Source organism: Castor canadensis, chromosome 17, assembly GCF_047511655.1.
Source record: "Castor canadensis chromosome 17, mCasCan1.hap1v2, whole genome shotgun sequence".
Classification (NCBI taxonomy): Eukaryota; Metazoa; Chordata; class Mammalia; order Rodentia; family Castoridae; genus Castor; species Castor canadensis.
The window spans coordinates 63142906-63160944 of NC_133402.1; the positions used below are offsets into that span (position 1 = coordinate 63142906).

Here is an 18039-nt window from a genome sequence, read left to right on the forward strand (position 1 = left end):
ATTTCTCTTTTTATAATAACGTCCAATTCACTTACTGTCCAATTTCCCACTGCCCCTTGATTTATGGCATTTGCCAGATTAATCGAGATCTGATGATAAAATAAAAAGTTCGATGCCTTTTAACCCTTCAAGCACCAGGAGGCAGACATAGAGGACAACACAGGGAGGAACCTATTTGACTCCGATGCACACTCCAGAAAGTAACTAATTTATATTCTGTCTTTTCATCGTTTCAGCCTTCTCCCACCCTGCCCAAAATCTTGAAGAAACATGCAGTTCTTGACAGCAGAATAAGTCTGAAAAATTTGTTAAAACTAACTAGGAAGTAAAGTAAGAAGAGAGGTAGGTATCAAACCTGTAGAATTCTGATGGCTTTGATGCTTAGTAAACTACATATCCCAAACCTTTACATGGCAGGTTTTTACTAAGAATACCTCCCATTTCCTCTCCTCCTCACTAGGGGCAACAAACTGCATATGAGCTTTGGGTCACTCCCTCTGGGCTACAAGAGCACTTATTGCCCACCTGGCTTTGAATAGGTAACTCCATCTCTCAGGACCTTGGTTTCCTTATCTTTAAAATGGATATAATAAAAAAATAAGAAAATAGATGTGATATAAGATAACAGCAAGGTGTATCGCATTTGGTAGCACTGCACAACAATAGCTCTCATATGTACACTTAATTACCCTTCATTGAAGCAATCAATGGGTCAGTCCACTTCAAGATCTTTCAACACCTTTTTCAAGGTCGCTGTTATCATGAATGAATTAAAATCAGTGATGCAGCGTTGATATTCGGATGCAGCTCTGACTGCAAACATATTGAGGGTCATTTGAAAACAGGTATTGAATTGTGTTTCTTTGGCTTCCTGCATAGAATAAGTGCTTCATGGACATTTAGTGACTGATAAGAAAGAAAAGAAAAAGAGAGGCAGAAAAGGAAAGGAAAGTCTTATAGGTTATCCTTCTTAGTAGGAGAGCCCCTGTTTCGCTTTCATTACTTTGCTATCTCCTGCAATTCCTCAGAGCTGAAGAACTCATGGAAGGACATCCTGTAATTTTCCTTTCCAGCCACTGTATTGTGCTGTAATTTTCCTTTCCAGTGCTCTCCTGCAAATAGTGATCACCCAGACTCTTCTGACTGGCCCAGCCCAGTCTGAGGGCATGGGTTGAAAGTCACCCCTACACTCCTTATTTCCTCAGAATATGCTCATCTACCTCCCATCTCACAGCTATTCCCCTGGGCCAGGTGTCATATTTTCTCACCTGGATTCAGTCCCATAAATTTCTATCTCTCTGAACCCTAGTTCATGCCAACCTCTGCTACTGGGTCAGCATCTCAGTGCCCTTGACCACAGAATCAAATACCTCATCCCCACCCCTGGCCAGCCTCTGTGGCCTCTCCACACTCAGCTCTCTCAGCATCACCTCTATCTCTTCATGTTTGCTGGGCTTCCTCCTAACTGAGCTCATGTGGTCCATACCCTCTCTTCCACTGCTCGTGGGGCAGAACCCTTCCTGCCCCAGCTAACCAAACCACCTTGTCTGCAGTCCTGAAATCTGTCTTCTTAGAGGCATTGCTTTCAAGTTTCCCCATCCTTCAGCTGGAGCTGATTACCCTCCCCCACACTTGGGGTACTGAGGTTTGAACTCAGGACCTTGCACTTTCTAGGAAAGTTCTCCACCACTTGAGCCACACCACAGTCCTTTTGCTTTTAGTTCATTTTTCAGATAAGGTTACCTGCTTTTTCCCTGGCCAGCCTTAGATCACATTCTCCTATGCTCACCTCCCAGGTACGGGACCATAGGCACACGCCACCTTGCCAGGCTCGGTAGATCCCTTTTACCGGCATCTCTTGGACCTTATCAAGATCTTTTTTAAAAAAAAAAAATTGTCCCTCTTATGAAAGTTTTATTTTTGGATTTTTTTCTCTCCTGAGGCCAGAAGCCAAGACTGTTTGTCTTTGATTTTTAAGCAATTTTCATTTTCCATCATCAACCCAACACACTTCATTCTCAGAGTTGGAGGAAAGGCGCTGGTAGATAGGTGGTAGATAGAAAGGTGCGGGTAGATAAACTTGTGCTTTCTTGGAGAAGATAACAAAGTCGAGGTTGTAAAGTAATAGTTTCAAGTAACCTTTAAAAAGAGAAAACAATTTGTCTATTTCTCTAATATTGTTTTAAAAAAATATATGTTTATATATTTCCATTTCCAGATATAATTCCACAGCAAACAACATTATCCAAAAAAACTGTAGACTCATTACAGAAAATTTGGGAGACAATGAAAAATGGGAGTAAGGAAAAATGCTTCACTTTGAGTCTAACATATTATCTGGAGCATTAGCTCTTTAACAAGTTATCTTGAAGGAATGAGTCCATGAAATCAAGCTTTTTGGGACCCATGGGCTCTGGGAGGAAGGAAATGTGAGGCAGGGGCAGTTTCTAGCGCCCCTGTGCCATGGTGGGATTTTAGGGGTGACAGGAAGCCCACTGAGATTGCTCCCTAGGACTACTCAGCTTGAAAGCCACTGAGCCCAAATTGCACACTCAGCCCAGGCAAACCACTAACACACCTGAAGGGTGAACCTCATGACACACCAAACTCAGCCCCCTGGAGGTACAGACTAGGGCCTGAGGCAGCACCAGGAGAAACAGTAAGGAAAAGGAAGCAAAATCACTGCCAATACGCCTTTAAAAGATCACGAGAGCCTGTTCTCGAACCAACCAATTCCCCAGCAAAATCACAATTCTCTTTGTCCCCATCCCTCCTCTCATCCTTAGGACGGGCCTTTCCTATTTGACCACAGTCTTTCTCTGCCATTCCCTTGCTCTTAAGTACCTGTATGTCAGCTCTCAGGTCTGGGTGTTACCACTTACAGAGGGAGAAGTGAGTCTGAGCCTGCACGGGACTCCCACACGGGCCCTTGTGGTCATAGCACTAGGTGGTGGGCAGGGGCCTAGCCCACTCTGGGAGAGTGAGCATATGACCCCTTTCCCAGGCACGCCTTCTCTCACACCCAGATGGTGAACGAAGCAGCCCCTCGCCTGTGAAACCATTTTGAGGCCTTCAGCTGGAAAGTGCTGTAAATGCAAAGCAGCCTCTGCCAGCCAGCTCCTGTGCACCCATCAGGATCTGAGAGGTGAGTTACTGCCCTGCTCCAGGGAGGCCCTTCCTATTCGGTCACATGATTTGTGAAAATCAGAGTACAGGCTAGGGCTTCTCCTTTGCTTTCTTCCTGGTGTAGACAGAAGAGGGAACAGAGAGAGTGTGGGTGCCCTGGTTCTCCGTATAATACAGAAAAATAGAACATTTCATCTCCATGGACTGTAATTTGGGGATAATTAGGTGTAAATGCATTCTGGCTGACCAGCTCCCATTCAGAGGTCAGCTGGTGTGTTTCCTAATGGACCAACAAGAGAGAAGGCAAATGCTTATCACAGGGAATTGAACATTCCCCAGCTGACACGAGCAGCTGTCTCTGTCAGCACTGTCCCCTGCCTTGGGTCAGAGTTGCCTGAAACCCTCTTCTTCCTAGTAATTCCTACTCACCCTTTATGTGTTCACTCAAAACTCACTTCCCCTGGAAGGCCCTCCCCCTCTTCCTGCTTGGCTAGATCTCCTTGATAATTCTCACATTGTCATCTCCTGTTGGGTTTTGTGAAGAGTTGATTCCACCCACTTCCTCCATTCCTGAACCCTGGGTCAGCAGGACTCTGTGTGCTTCTGCTTCCCATTGTTTCCCCAACCACAGCGGCTGCTGCATGGCTGGTGCTCAATAAAGTCCGAGTGCATGAATCTCAGGTTGTCAGCACCAGTCAGGGCATGAAGCCCCCAGAGGTGGCACGAGTGTTCTTGTGGCAAATCACATGTTCCTGATTCCAGTCCCCATTCACTTGCAAGCCCCCTTCCCTCAATGAAGCAGGTTGCTCCCAGGACCACCCTAACCCTTCATCAGACAAGCCCAGACTCCAAATAGTAATCAGTGGCTGGAGGAAGGGACGCTCAGCAAGGGCTCTGTCACATCCAGCTCCCTCAGACTTATTAATGTATCCTGCTTCTTTTGAGGCACAGCAACACTGTATTGAGCTAAAGATCTAAGACTTTAACCCAGAAAACAGCTGATATCTGCTGGAAGAACATTTGAGGCCTGAGGCAGCTCAACAGGCAGGAAAGTAGGTCAAATTAAATTCTATCCACAGTGGGAGATCCATTGCTGGATGACAGGAGGCAGATTCTGATCCCATGGTTAGGTCTTGAACAAAGAAGGATTTTCCCACCCCCAGTTGCCAAACTGGCAGTGGAGACAATGAAAGGACTTTACTTACCAGAAACATCTATTCTATTCAAGGAAGAAAAACAGTTCTTGAGAAAGTTCACGAAATAATTTCAATCAAGAGCATGGCTATAAACATAACGGCATGAATAGTACAGAAAGATATAAAGAGCCAGGTGTACCGGGAAACACACTGTCTTTAAGTTAAATGGCCGGCTCTCTCTTATGGTCACTAGAAAATTGTAGAGGGGAGTCGTTAGCTTGGCATTTCCTTTTTCAATAGCAAATCAATGGATCCTTCATTTTCACTAAATTGTTTTCCTGCCCTCCAGGGAAAATATGACACAAGCATAATGCAGATGTGGAAAGGAAAGGCCAGGCTGGGACAAAACATTTAATTAAATCCCCTTTTATAAAACAACCTTCCTTCATCTTGACAAATGGACGCAGCAAAATGTGCTTATACAGGCAAAACAATTAAGCTAAGCGGGCCCATCACAGTTTAGAAGCAGCGTGGCTCTGTCACAGGTGGTGATTCATTTTGTGCGTGTCACGTGTGTGCTGGGGGTGGGGGTGGGGACAGGTCCATTTTCTTCAGAATGGTGGCCTCAACTCTTCATTGCCCTCAGAGAGCAGAGGTCTGTGTGAGCATTGAAAGAACCAAGGTTCTGTGTTTAAGGAACAGGGTGGCGGCAGTTCTTTACAGTAACCTTGGGTGTATGTGTCATCTCTGTCCTCCAGCTTGAGAAATCTGGTTCAGCCATTGCCAAACCGATGTCCAGAGTTCATAGAAAGGCACAGGTGAACTGTGGAGCTCATGGGAGCTTTTATAACACCCAGATTCTGGGTTCCACCTCAGACCATGGAGTCAGAGTATCCCAGTGCAGAGTCAGAACAGTCTATTTTGCAAAGCTATCAGCTGGTAATGACCCTTATGGTTTGGGGTCCTATGGTCTGTCTAGAACCTGCTTTGACAGCTGAGGAAACCAAGTTTGGGGCTTGCTCAGGTCACACGATTCCTAAGCAGGGACTGAACTCTGATCACCAGCCACTGGCCTAGAGTACCTCAACCTCTTATGTTGCCTCCAGAGCCATATCCTGCCCAGACCAGGAATGCCAGTGGCTGGGATGACTCATTTGACTGACAAGCAGTCATGTCACTGGCTGAGTTTGGGTTTCCTGGATCTGAAAGCCCAGCTCTTTTGCTATAATTCAATGCTGCTTCCTATTCCTTCCTAAGGCTCATTCACTTGTTGATTCATTGTTTAGTCAATTCTTCAATTTGTTCAACATTCAGCTCATGTGTTTGTTCAGTCTGTGCTGTGCTCAGCTGCAGGTGAGGAGGGCAACAGGACAAATGAGCACTGCCCCTACATTGGAGAATCACACAGCCCACTGGGCATGACAGCCTTCAGAATACATAACAGTTAGGGACATTAATGACACGGTAGGCACCATTTGAGCCTTTGCCTTGGACTCAGGCAGCCCTCCACCAGGACCTTGCACAACAAAGCAGCATCACAGGAAGATGAAGTAGCTTGCCTTGTGAAAAGACTAGAAGTAGCATCTCAAGCCCATCTTCTAAACCACGAGCTCACACTGCCTGTTGTTCAGCTCCCTGTTTCTCTCTGAATCCAGTGGGCTCAGTGGTTGGTGGGATCAGGGAAGGCTCAAGGCGTCAGCACAGCTGAGAATGAGGCGGAAGGTGGAGTGAGAATGGGAAGTGAGCAAAAAGAACATTGTAGGCCAAGGTGCCTTTGGGAGCAAAGACCTGGAGGCACCTCACTGCAGGTTACTTGTCATATCTGGCTTGCAGAGTCACAGAGCTTCACATGTGTGACTCGTCTTCCTACTCAGGGATCAAGCGTTTTTGGGACCATGCCATCCTTCCCTGTGTTTTCTACTCCCTTCGTTTCCCAGAGCATCCAGTAAACACTGGCTGCCTAGAAAGAAAGGGGAGGAACAGAGAACACAGGGACCTGGGCTCAGAGAGGATGAAGCTGGGGTGGTCTGTTAAGGTGGGGAGGTGGTTCAGAGACTTGTGGACTGCAGGGCACAGCAGAAAGCCAATCATGCCAGTGTGGAGCTTGCTTTTCTAAAGTATTGCACCTGCCCCAGGCTTTAACATTAACTCCACAGCACATCCTTGATTTCAGGGGTTCAGAGGCCACCCTGGTACCAAATTCAGCCTGCCCCTGACCTTGTGGGGTTCTGGGAGCAGCAGAATCAGCCAACCCATACTTCACTGTCCTCCTGGCTCACTGAGGCTACGTTTGAACTGTGCTTACAGTAGGAAAGGGATAGTTGAGATGGAGTGAGTGGTGTAGGAAACAGGAGGAACTCAGGCTAATGGGGGTCAAGAATGGATTTGACTTTGGTTTGCTGCTTTGTTCCACAGGCAAGTCCCACCTAAAGATTTTGTGAGTGCTAAACACAGCAATTTCTAAATGTTTCCTGTAGGAAATCAAAAAGCCCTTTATGGCAGTCTAACGATATCTTTAATTGCTACTGTGATAATGTCCTGTGAATTCTGGAAGGTTTCCCTTTTGTTCATTGTTGGCTGAGTGTGTGGGGAGGTGCACACCCCATTGGGCATATGAGGCTATGTATGAAATGAGCAGTAGGAGCCTGGAGGAGGTAGCTGAGGTCCTCAGCTGGGTTTGCTTCCCAGAGCAGGCTCTTTATTGAACAGACTAGTGTGCCCTTGAGGTGAAATTTCAGAGGGATCCTAGCTTCATGGTAGAAAACCACTTGAACATGCACCCCTATGATACTCTGCTGGCTAAACTGAAGCTGTTTAATTATGTTCAAGTTGAAGAGTCTTGAAAATTAGCTCAGCATAACTTTTGGGGGTTGTCTTTTCCCAGCATGGGTCCAGAACTCTTCTTGAGAATTCTATCTTCTGAATTGAGGAAGTTTGTCTTTGCAGACAGGCTCATCCTTCCCCAGGACCTTGCTGGGCTAATATATTCTTGTTAATCTAGTTTTTCCCTTTCTTTCTCACCTTTTTACCTACCCTCTTTTCCTCTATCAACACTTGTCCATCCTGTCTCATTTTCTCAGTGTTTGAAACACTAATTAATAATCACATTAGTATTCATAAGTAAACAGGATGAGCTAGAATATTTCTCAATTCTCTCCCCAACCCCTTGCTATACTCTGTAGCAGAATATCTGTGTAACAGGTACTTCTTGGAACTTTAAAGGGTGCTTCAGGCTACGTGTAGCCTGTGAATAAGGTGGGACCCTCACAGAAAGCCTCAGCTGAACTTTTTTAGCATCAAAATTATAGTCCTCCTATGTTGGACACCTTACAGAATATTCATAGCCAGTTTCTTATTAGATCCACTTTCATGAAGAACTAAGGGTTAGTCAAAGGCACCTAAACAGGTAAATGTATCTCTGGAGCATTTAGGACAACACAAGACTGTGATTGCTAATTGTAGATGAGCCAGTGTCTGCACTTTTTTCGTTGTTGTCTGTCAGTGAAGAGTTATGTGGAAGTGATATTTGTGTGCCCTGGATGGGCTGTGGTTTCTGGCTTTTTCTATGCCAGCCTTTCTGTGGCCCTTCTCTTTGAGCTCCCAAACTCAGCTCTATACTTGAAATTTGACTATAAAGGGAATAGTCTTTAAATATCCTCTATGCAGCAGGTCATTTTCTCATCCATTCACTCACCCATCCAGCCAGCCAGCCAGCTAGTCATGCACCTACCTACCCATCCATCCACTGAACCACTCACACTCCCATCAACCTGACTAACACTGATACTTATATTTTCTGTATCTGTCACTCCTACTACAATATAATCTCTAGAAAAATGAGACAGTTTTTTTTTTTACTTCTGTGTGATATCCCCAGAACATGGATACCCACCAAGAATAGACAGTCAGTAAGTATTTGCTGAATGAATGATGTCTGTTCAATCTCAGGTGACTCATCTCTAAAGTGGTGAAGCTCAGATCCAAACCAATACTCTTTAACCCCTAACATCAACTATGAGATACTTAGTAGCCAGTTGCTTTATTGGGGGACCAAAATGAATGGCGCTCAGTCCCTTCCTCTGTAAGTCCGCCGGTAAATAGATGAAGTCAAACAGTAAATAGGTCATAACACTTAAGAGCAGTAAGCAGCAAGACAAGGTACAGAGAAGGGAATGTTCAGCTCTGGTGATTCTAGGTGAGATAGAAAATGTTTGCTAGCCAAAGGGAAAGGTCACTTTAGGTAGGAAGAGCAACAGGTACGAAGGCACTGGCTTGTGACATGCTTAGAGTGTTGAGTACTCTGAATGGTTTGTTTTCTGCAGTGGGAGAGAGTTGGGGTGGGGAGAGAAGGAGTCAGGGCTGCAGGGCCAGGCTTCTGTGCAATGGGACTATGCCCTTTAAGACTGATAGTGGCCAAAGTGGACATAAAGTGACAATTATATACAAACACGATGGGTTTCCCATAGAACAACTTCTGAAAGGACTAATGTACTGTAACAGAGCAGCATCTGGGCAAGTGGAGATGTACCCCTATTTTGACATAACAGAGAACACATTTCACCTCCTTGGTAGAGAATGCTCACCATGCTCTCAGGGCACGCGGAGAACATGGACATCCAAAGCATTAGTGGCTTTTGTCAAATTTCAACTTTTTAAAGCTACATGTTATAAGCTTTATTAAAAGGAGAAAGTGAACAGGGATTGGTGAGGTCAGTTAATAACCAACGAGGCCTCGCATAAGCGTGCAAGAGGACAGGAGAGGACACAATGTGGTATATGGAAACTGTGTCAGGTGGTGGGGCCCAGTGGGGTGGGAACAGGGGATAATTGACAAGGATTTTCCTACTCATTTGGAAGAATGTTCTCTGAGGTTATGATCCTTTGATTGTTTCCAGTACTTAAGCATGATCAACTGTCATTTAAGCCATGTAACATGTAACTAGGGACTCTGGTTACAGCCTCTGGGAAAGAAAAGGGCTTTTGAATCCTCTGTAACCCTTTCTGGCTAACAAGATGCATTAAGACAGGCTATAAAACAAACCGCCCCTGCAGGTGAGCAGGGTAGGGCAGAGGTAGGGCGACCTGAAAAATTTACATGCTAGAGGAAGGCTTAAAACAATCCTTGCACCATATTTTCCATGTAGGATTTCTCAACTCTATGTCAAAGACTCCTCTCCCTGCACCCATGCCTGCTACACTGCTGAGGTGAACAGGTTTCTTTTTTTTTAAGGTTTTCAGCATAATACTGTTTAAAGACATAACCTCATTTGCTGCTCCTTTAACTGCAGCTTTGTGATGTTTTATCTGTTTTAATGTGATGCGTGTGCCCTGAGGTGTTTTGGTGAAGGGTACCATTTTAAGAAATGAAAAACAAGATGAACAAATAAATGCACAGGTGAAGGATCACGTCACTCAGTCCCGGATCTAAATGAGCATTTTTTATTTGCTTTGTATTGAGTGTTAATGAATAATAGTCTCTATTATTAAATGAAAAATAGTTTTTCAAGTTGTAAAGACCGAGGTGTGATGTCCGAGGTCGGCCATGGAGCATGGGACAGAACAGAACTGGGGCTAGCAGGCAATATTCCCAATAGTTCTTTCAGTTTCCAACAAGTGGACCTCCTGCTATCATGTTTAAGTTTGATCTTATATTCTCAATGAGTCTTTAAAGAACAGTAGTTCTAATGAAGGTAAAAGTATATATTTTCTTACTTTCTTTGTTTAACTCTGATAGCAATTGCACTGTGGTTCCCTTGACCAGGAAACAAATTCCATAGACCCAGTTCTTAACCCGTGTCATATTACCTGTAGTCACACACTCAATTGCATTCTTGGCTTAATAAAGTAGGAAACGGACCTCTGGCACGGAGTTTCCTGACTTGAAGTGGATGGTGTAATGACTTAATGCACCTTCAACTGCCCTACAGACACCCCAAGCTTTGTATTTCCGAATTTAAACACAAGCAAGGTCAAAACAATAGATGAAATTTCATAAAACAAGAGTAGCTACGCCTAAATGTTTTTACTGACTTCCTAAAAACACTTTGGAATCAGTTCCAACTGCATTTATAAATGAAAAAGGAAGCAAAGCTCAACACCCGAGCCACAGAATTCTTTGGACCTAAGTTGGATAACTGCCTAGATTTCCTGTACCTCAACAGGGTCAAATGTGAGGCCGGCCGTTTGTAAATGAAGGCTGTACCCTCCCATATTCTCACGGTCAAAGATGTCAATGAAGCTGCTTGGTGTCTACAAAATTGTAATGTTAACTTCATGGTGTTGTGAAACCCAGGCAGATGTGATCAGGGAAAAACGCGGGAGCCTACAGCAAGCACTTGGAACAAATGTGGCTTCGTGATAGCTATTTTCTGTTGCACGTAATCACAACAGAACTTGAGTTTCATTCAGCGTGAGCCCCCTCCACCAACTTGCATCTGCAACAAGGAATGGTCTTTCTTTCTTCACACCTGATCTTCCCACCCCGTGCCTACTGCCAGCTTGGCTTCTCCAAGATTAGGGGACAGGGGAAGGAGAAGAGGTAAGTGGGCAAGACAGGTCTCTTTTGATTGGTGTGATTCTGGCACATCTCCCTTTGGCTATGGTGGATGTTGGAAGCTGGCTCCTAGAGGCATTTGTGAGGGCTCCTCAGAGACCCCTCTATCTGGGAGCATCTAAACTGTGCTCCCCTGGCTCCTGAGCGTGTAATTGGATAGTTTTGGCTTTCTTCTGCTGTGACTGCCCTGCCCCTCTAGGTGATGTTCTAGGACAAGGTCTAAGACAACTTCATACAGGACTCTCTGTTAACATCATATACATCAATAGGAAACACTCCTTAGGTAAGTTCTCGGTGGGAATGTTAATGCTGCCACTTCTTAAATGGTGGCTCTTGCTTTAAGGTTGTACATCAAATCCCTTAGAGACTTTGGGTGTTTGAGCCCTTTGGCGCCTATCCTCTGCCATGACAGAGAAGCTCACTGTAGAGGGGTGCTCCCTTTCCCTGGACCTTAGAATGAGAAAACAGATGTCACAGAGCCCCAAACAGAATCTAGCTGAGCCAAGCTGTAGATGAGCCCTGTGGAGTCAAGCAGGCCCATGGCTGATCATGTCATTTGTCACTTGAATAAGAACTGTATCTTTGTGTTTTCAAATCATGGGGATATTAGGGATGGTTGTTTATGAAGCAAAAAACTAACTTATACTATCCAAGATGCAGTCAGGAAGGTACTGGGAAATTAAGTGGAAGATTCAAGTGAACAAAGTGTCTCAAGTCAGGAGTATTGATTTTTATTAAGTGTGTTGCTAGTCCAATAGAAATGAAAAGTGAGGCTTGCTCACTGGATTCAGCAACATAGAGGGAGAGTTACCAGGACTAGTTAAAGCAGCCTTTGGGGAATGATGAACCACTGCCTGATGGGGCAGCTTCAAGAGAGGGAAAGAGAGGGTTTGCCGATGGTGTGAGTCTGTAACTCTTTGAGGGATTTCACTATGAAGGACAGCAGAGAAAGGATAGAGCTGAAGCTGAAGGGAGAAATGAGGAAAAGAAAGGGGTCTTATTTTTATCTTTCTCAAGATGAGAGTAATTAAAGCGGGTTTTTAAATTATGCAGTGAAAAGGATAAAACAATAATATGAGAGAGAAGAGAGACGAAGTTGGAATAGTAAGTGAGAGGGTGTTTCTGACACATTAACGAGTGGGGCCTTCACAGAGCAAGGCCATTTTGTCCACTGTGATCAGAAGGAAGGAGGTGTTTAAGGGCACTGATGCAGGGAGGTACAGATGCACTGGGGAACTGTGGAATTGTCTCTTGATGGCTTCTGTTCTCACAATGAGTTGCGAAGATAGAACATCAGCTTAAAGAGTAAGTGTGGAACGACAAGGGAGGGGCTTGCAGGAGAGAAGAGAAGCAGAACTTGTCTAATGGAGTGGGAGAGTGAATGGATTTGGGAACTTCAGGATGCTTGATGGTCATTCTCAAAAAGCCTGAGTGCCCCCTGCACACCAGGCACTGTGCTAAGAGCTGGGAGACAGAGGGAAGAGACCCAGCCTCACTATCACCCTCGGGAGTCCCACAGTCCATTGTGGAGAGCTGTCATTCACACACACAAGTGGACCATGAATTACTTCTAGGGCATGTGATCTGTCAGGAAGGGGTGTGTAGAGATGGTGGTGGGAACACAAAGGAGAAAGGAACCTATTTTAGCTGGTCTGAGATGGTGCTTATGAGAGACATTTTCTCAGAGGAAGTGATGATCTCTAGGTCTAAAGCATGGAGGAAACAAGGGAGCCATTCAGGTAAGGAAAGGGAGACCACTGTCTTGATAGAGAGAAAAGTCTGTACTGAGGATAGTGTGTCTTGTTGGGGGATAGTTAAGGTAGTTCAATATGGTTCAGATGTAGGGTGTGTGTGCGTGTGTGTGTGTGTGTGTGCATGTGTGCTCACTCCTGTGAATAGACTCGTACACTCTCAGGACGCATTATTTGGAAGAGGGGTGTTTGTATGACCAAGTAAGTCTCAGGTATATATATGTTGAATACCACGAACAGAAACATTTTGCCTTCTATTTCTGTATGAAGTATATTACATACTTTAAAGCACCTCCTTATCCTCCAAAGCTGCACCCAGCTCAAATACATGAGGAGGAAGCTAGAATTATGTTATATTTATTTTATAGCCTATATTTGGAAGCCCTGGGACACATGGTACAAGCCAATGAGAAATTTATGTGGAGGTGTCAATATGGGTCAGATTTCCATTTCACCTTAGTGTCCTACTGAGTTACACAGACTGAGGATTTGGCTCAGTGATTTAAAACAAAAAAAATCCTTGCCAAATGTTTGTGTTGCAGATTGAAGGCAGAAATATTAAGTAAAACAAATGCACAAAAAGTCAAAACTATACTATAGCTTTACAAAGTACCTTTGCTCTATAGTTTTGCATTTCTTCTGTGACCAGTAGAAAAATTCTGTCAGCAACAGGAATGATCTGAAAATTATTGCCTCAAAATCTACCTCAGGGAGGGGGGACAGAGCAAACTGTGGTGTATGAATTCCCTGTATGACTCCCATTCAAGATGGCTTCCAGTTACAGCCCCTAATGTGACTGCTAACTTCCCATTAAAATGCTTTTTAAAACCCAGAAATGGCCAACAATTCCAGTCCCACTGAACTCCACAAATAACAGACAACCTAGTGCTACAACTTCATAGGAACCTTCAGTAATTGTGAGGCTGGTAGGGTCCTTCGAAAACACACCAGTGGCTACGTCACCTCGTGGCCTAGCACATTCATGCCCGTCTGCAAGACAGCAGAAGCACACTTTATTCACAGCCGCCTTATCTGCTCAATTTAGAGAACTTGTGCTTGAATCAGTCATAAAGCCACAATTCACAAGGCAGGGTTAGGAGAGGAAGTTAGGGTGTAGTGCCAGCTACACAAAGGTGGGGACTTTTCTCATCTTCTGATCTGTGCTTTATTTGCTGACTGGAACACAGTTGAAACTCAAGAAATATTTGTTGAGTAAATGTGAAAAACTAGGAAAGGATGAGGATTGGAGGGTGGCATTTGCATCCTGAGGGGTAAGTACATGTCCACTGGTAAAATGGTGACCAGGGTTGGAGATGCCAGGTGCGGAATGTGCTGCCTGGGTCACAGAGTTTGGAAAGGGAGCAGTGAGGCCAGCAGAAAATTCTATGTGCCTGGGTTATAAATGTAAATCAACTTGCAAGCCAGAGCTCCAGGGAAGGAGTGCGCTGAACAACCAGATGGGTATCAAGGGGAGCCAGGGGCCAGACACGGAGTCTGGAATACTTCTCCACACTCGGGTACTAGCAAACTAGCAAGGACAAGAAATCAGCCCGGAGCCGATCAAGATGTTCTACTGAAAGAGGGGCAATGAACGTCTTCCTCAGAGCCAGGACAATGAGCGTCTGGAACAGGACGACATTTCAAAACACTCTTAAGATCCTGGGCAACACAGACACTCCTGGACTAACAGGAAGCAGATTGGAAAACTCCAAGGATGGAACAGATCACACTGCTGGGGTTGAAATTAGCACAACCTTACTGGAAAATAATTTGGCAAAAAAAATTTTGACTTTACAAAATATTTTACCCTTTGACTCCCTAATCCCGTTTTTAGGACTCTCTCCTAAGAAAGTTATCAGATCCAAAATGTTTTGTTCATGATGAAAATCATCATAGTCTTATTTATAATACTCTAAAATCAATTCTAATTTAATATGTTCTAATACCAATTTAAATAAATAATTTTGGCCTTCTTCATGATTCTGTTTTTTTAGTCCTTGTAAGAATGATTTCAAAGGATAACTAATAAAATTAGAAAATGATACCACTATATTTTTAAATAAAATATAGAATGTCTGAATTTTGTTTAAGAAAAAAAAATCTACAACTTGCCAGAGACAGGCTTTAGAAAAGTGTACTTCAATGTTAATAATAATTATCTTTGTGTGAAACTACTTCAGGACAAATTTATTTTTTTTAAATAATTCTTTAATTTTATGATTTTAGGTAACAAGTACATGTTATTTTAATGCTTAACAAGAATTAAACACTTGCTTAAATGACTGGTATTAGTTAATGAAACATAGAATTCAGTTTACTGTTTCAAACATATACACCTTCTCCCTTGAGGATTCCTTGTCATGCCAAAAGTGCTGTATAAAAGTGACCAGGCCTGTGGTGACAGTGAACCAAAAACAGAGAGGAGGGTGGGATTCTTTGGTGGCTAAGTCAGAATAGAATGGCACCAACAAGGACACAGTTAGGTAGAACATCCAAAGTGCCAGGTGAGGAACCAGAAAGAGGGCAGGTCAGTCTAATCCACCCCCAGCATTGCAGCAGACTGTGGTGTCCTGAGGAGGAGGAGGAGAGAGGAGGCTTGAAGGGACAGGTGGTGAACCCTGATGACCCCTTATGTCCACTTCAATCCTGCAGAAGATAAAGATAGCCAGTACTGCCCAGAACCAACTGTTTGGAGGTATTTTTGAATCATTATCTCCAAACATGGATGTGACTCCATTACTGGCCAATTCTATTCCACACTGAAAGCTAGCTCTGGGAAGAGTGTCAAAGAAAAGGAAAGGAATGATAAAAGAAGGGAAAACAGACAAGTTCCTCGGGCTTTTGCAAACCAGGCAGTTGTACTGAGCACAATGAAAACACATTTTCCTCTATGGGCAGTTCTCTGTCTTAAGCAATTTCTTCAGAGTGACTCTGTGTGACAGAACCCAGCACTTAGTTTTTAAAACTCCAGTTAAAATCCCATATTTTGGTTATGTAATCTTTAGGATAGATGCAAAAATGAGTGTTTTATTATAACTTCTTGAGTTTTACACAGTAACCTTTTAAAAACAGTTTCATTGAGGTTTAAAATACATACTAGCAGGTAAAAGATTACAATAGATTAAAAAACTAAGACTTTATTTTTCTGACAAGAAGTTAAGGATTCTGGGGAATTAAAGGAAATCTATTTCAAGCAATATTATCTCACTGCTCAGATAGCCAGAATGAAGTGGGGGAAGGGAGACTTCCCCCTGCCTTGTGCTTTTAAATCTTATTGCTTTCAGTCTTTGTTTTAAGAGCTCACAATACCAGGAGCAGATGATGAAAGAGGGGCCATAAACATATGAAGAGAAAATGACCATTTCAAGTTTTATTTCTGGGATGAGAAAGAAACATCAGACAAATGCTAAGGCAAATTTAAAGATTCTCTACTTATCATAACGTGATACGACAAACACATCAGCCAGATAAACTATAATATTAATATATAACATACCATAGTATACTTAATGATATAGAGATGCAAGACTTTGATTACAAAAACATGTTGGAAAAGTTAATGTTTATCTTTCAGAATCTGATACATCTAGCAAAAATAAAGATATAGAGAATTTTAGTCATATAATTTAGAAACTCAACTTCTTAAAAATAGCAAATATATTTCTATGTCTGGAATTATTACAGGTTACACAGTCTCATAGTTCAATAAATTAGAAATAATAATAAAAAGGTGATTAAAAAGTGCAATCATTTGGCAACTAAGACTCTCTCTTAAATTTTTATCAAAGAGAAATCAAAACTGAATCATCCCAAATGTAAGTGGGACCTGGCAAGGGTCATCAATGGATGCTAAGAATGGAGGAAAAGACCACTGGAAACATGATATCCATGTGATACTCTAGTGTCACCCCACAGATTGAAAACAAATTAGAAAGGCAAAAATAGGTAGCTTTAAAATGAGGCTAACACTGTTATTCTATGAAGAAACCTAGCATTCCAAAAGTGAGCAGCCTTGATGGCACATGCCTGGTGATCTGAAATACAGACCCTGGGTCCAATCCCAGAACCAAAGTCAAACCAGCAGAACAGACAGACATTACCAAGCACATGACATCGCCAGTGAATGTTCTTGCCAAAAGATGTTCCATATGAGTTTTAAGCCTTGACACGATTTCCAGCATACAGGAAATATATGGAGAGAAGAATATATTAATTGATGCTATGAGGAAACATACAAGTTCAGAATGTGGGCTAGGAAACAACTGACCTGGTTTCTCCTAAAAATCAATGCCATTGGAGGAAGATTCCAAGATGGCAGCTAGAGGGAAGAAGCAGAAAGTGTGCTTCCTAAAGTAAAATCTTGGAGAGATGCTGGAGATACACATTACAGGAAAAACCACCGAGAAGAGGCAAAACTTTGACTCCTCCACACCCCCAGCCCACGCATAGCATCCCCACTTCACATTAAATGGAAAAACCAGGAGGGCTCCTGTGCTGCCACCAGACACCAGTGCCCAGATGGCTTGGGAAGACGAAGACCACAAGGTGAGCTAAGCAGTACGCAGTACTCCCACAGACAACCCTGGGCCAGATCAACATAGCCCCCTGGACAGACCGACTCCCACCCAGGGAAAAAAGAAAAAAAAAAACTGAATAATAAGCAATAACAAAAAAAAAGACACGTAGCAAAGAGGGTGGAGTGCCCTGAGTGCCGAAGAAGGGGGGAGGGGAAATCCCTTACAGAACTGTAAATAAACAAGTCAGCCAGAGAAGGCAGGAGGAGCAGCACACACCCAGCAACCAGGAGCGGGAAAGCTTGTAAAAGTAGTGGTGGGAGTAAAACTCCACAGGGGAGGGGGGAAGACCCACTTCCCACATGAGCTGTAAATACACCCACTGGCCTGAAAAACCTGGTGCAGTGTCACCTCCTCCAGTGTGCTTGGAAAGGGGAAAGCTTGTAGCTGTGGCTGTTGTGCCCAGGAGAACTCTAAATAAACAAAGCCTGTGGGGCCAGGTGAGTGCTAAGCTCACCCCAGAGATCTGCATAAATAATGCCGCCAGCAACAGCAGGCTGACAGCAGTGGGCAGGTGAGGCACAGCCTCAGATAGCCATCCGCAGAACTGTCTCCAGACTCTTTATTTCCTTTGATGAGACAACAACCGAACTACACCTGCATGCTGAAAAACTTACTGAAACTGTATTGCATTTGAACTTGGAACACTTTATGGGTTTTTTTTTTGTTTATTTGTTTTGTTTTGTTTGGTTTGGTTTTTTTCACCTTTGATGAGACAACAGAACTACTTCTGAGACACCATCTCCAGGATTGGAGGCTGAGGGACTAACACCAAAACTATTAAGACTGAAACTTTATTGCATTTGAACATGGAGTTATTTTATTTTATTTTTATTATTTTTCTTTCTCAAGCCTCTGTCTCTCTAATGCCTGTTCAGCTTACTGTTGAGTAGTACTCT

The 18039-nt window shown here is 43.5% G+C and overlaps 1 protein-coding gene and 1 long non-coding RNA gene across 2 annotated transcripts in view; one reads left to right on the forward strand and one right to left on the reverse strand.

Annotated features, from left to right (window-relative positions):
- Positions 1-18039, reverse strand: part of Slc9a9 (solute carrier family 9 member A9) — a 511055-nt gene that overhangs the window by 149416 nt on the left and 343600 nt on the right. The window lies entirely within an intron of this gene.
- The window catches only part of LOC141418553 (uncharacterized), a 149328-nt gene that overhangs the window by 75785 nt on the left and 55504 nt on the right, over positions 1-18039 (forward strand). Inside the window, exons 2-3 of the long non-coding RNA XR_012443183.1 lie at positions 237-342; positions 3027-3145. This is a non-coding gene — a long non-coding RNA (uncharacterized lncRNA). The remainder of the gene's footprint in view (positions 1-236; positions 343-3026; positions 3146-18039) is intronic.